The following is a 2,021-nucleotide window of genomic DNA, read 5'->3' as shown; positions in this document are numbered from 1 at the left end:
TAAGAAAGACTACACATTAGGCCTATTATTGTTTCAAAGGCTTTCTGTTGAGGCTTCTGATTAGTTGTATTCGCTAGCGTAAAATCCAATGAGAATGCTGCATTTACAAACTTCTGTAACTTCCAGTAGATTTTAAATCTATGACTGGTATGACTTTAAGGGTCTTAGCTTTATCATTTCACCTCCCTGTTCAGGTATGTAAGTATCGGGTACAACTACGTTCTTGCATCATACCAATCATGTTCTTCGTCCGGTCGCTCATCGAGTGTTTCAGGTCCCGTGCAGTGGTGTATTTATGGGGTGGGCCATTAGGTCAAAATCAAAATTTCCAAAAACATAAATTAAAAATTCAAAAATATAAATAAAAATTCCAAAAACGTAAATCAAAATTTAAAAAACAAAACTCTATCTGTCTAACTGTTTTAATTCCAAAAACATGAATCAAAATTACAAAAACATGAATCAAAATTCCAAAAACATGAATCAAAATTCCAAAAACATAATCCAAATGGATGTAATGAAAGTTTAAGCCAATTCCATGACATAATGCTTAACGGGCATCGTGATTATGTTCGGTTTCTGGAACAGGTTTATGATTCATTTCTTCTCTCCATCTTCTAAATTCTTCAATTTTATGTGTGTGTTCATCGACTCTATTACCAATTTTTTTGATTTCTTGCTTTTGATTTTCAATCGCAGCTTTCAGACTTTCAAGTTGTTTAATTTGATCATCAGTTTTCATGTCTAGTTTGCAAAAGACCTTGTCAATTTTACTGTTCTGGTCGTCAGACTTTTTAATTTGATACTGTAACTTATCGTCTAATTTCTGATAATGAATGTCCATTTTCTTCCCTTGATCATCGATCTTGTCATTCAGTTTATCAAACTTTGATTCAAAGGTTTCAAGTTTTCTGTATAACTTGTCCATCTCAAATTGCGGTGGTGTCTGGTTTTCGCCTCTTTCCATGTTGCATAGACCAAGTACTTAACAAACAAACATCACCTGCAAATATATAGGTCCAATTACACTAAATTATGTGTTTATCAAAGTTATGTCCTGAAAGTAAAGAACATTCTAGTTCTCTAATCCGAGAGAAAATTTTAAAATCTTTTCAATCTAATTTATATCATCTAAATTTTACAATAACAAAATATGATCACTGTTAAATAATGAATAGTACAGCAATATAGAAATTTTATAACAGAGCTTGAAACATGTCGTTACCGAGTTGTACGCTAGCTAACAACATGTTTCAGGTTTTGTTTTAATATTTTTCGGATCTCTAGATTAGCGAGTAAGCGTCTTTCTAATGTTTCCACTTACCGTAGGTTCAGCACCCTTCAGTAGTTTACTTCACTGTATTTCGAATTAGTTTCACAATAACCGTTATTGTACATATATAGCATTATATATACTAGGTATATTTCGTCACATGAAACATACTTTATTAGGTGTGTAGAAAAAACGTCCCCACCTTCGAAGTGTATAGTATCTCAGTGGTTGGTAAACTGATCTCTTTCAAAATTCTCAGCAAGATGTCTTTGTCCAACCCTGAAAATATGAAAGTCATCGAATAGATATTGTACTAGAACTGCCCCGAATGAAATAGCATGTCAATATTACAATATCAAGGCAAATTACCTATTTCAACCTGTGTTCAATGTGACTTCCTTCTTCTTCGACCAGCAAACGCAACCGTTTTTTCTATCCCCAGATACTGTTACAGATCTCATCTAAAGGTATCTGCTCGAAAGAAGCGACTATCCTGCCTTTTAGTTCCTAGTATGTTTGTCCCGCTGACCCCGGTACACCTTTTCCTTAAGAGAATCCCAAATAGCATAATTCCTTGGATTACAGTTTGGCGATTCGGGCGGCCGTTCATTCTTGTGAATAAATTCTGGTCTAGCCCCCTCCAGATATGCTTGGGAAATCTTGCTAGTATCAGGGGCGCAGATCGCTTTTTCAATATGGGGGGGGGGGGGGGCAATGGCGTACGCAGGATTTACTCCAAGGGGGTCGG

The sequence above is a fragment of the Lottia gigantea genome (genome assembly GCF_000327385.1).
Source record: "Lottia gigantea unplaced genomic scaffold LOTGIsca_15, whole genome shotgun sequence".
NCBI lineage: Eukaryota > Metazoa > Mollusca > Gastropoda > Lottiidae > Lottia > Lottia gigantea.
Note: the sequence above shows the minus strand (reverse complement) of the source record.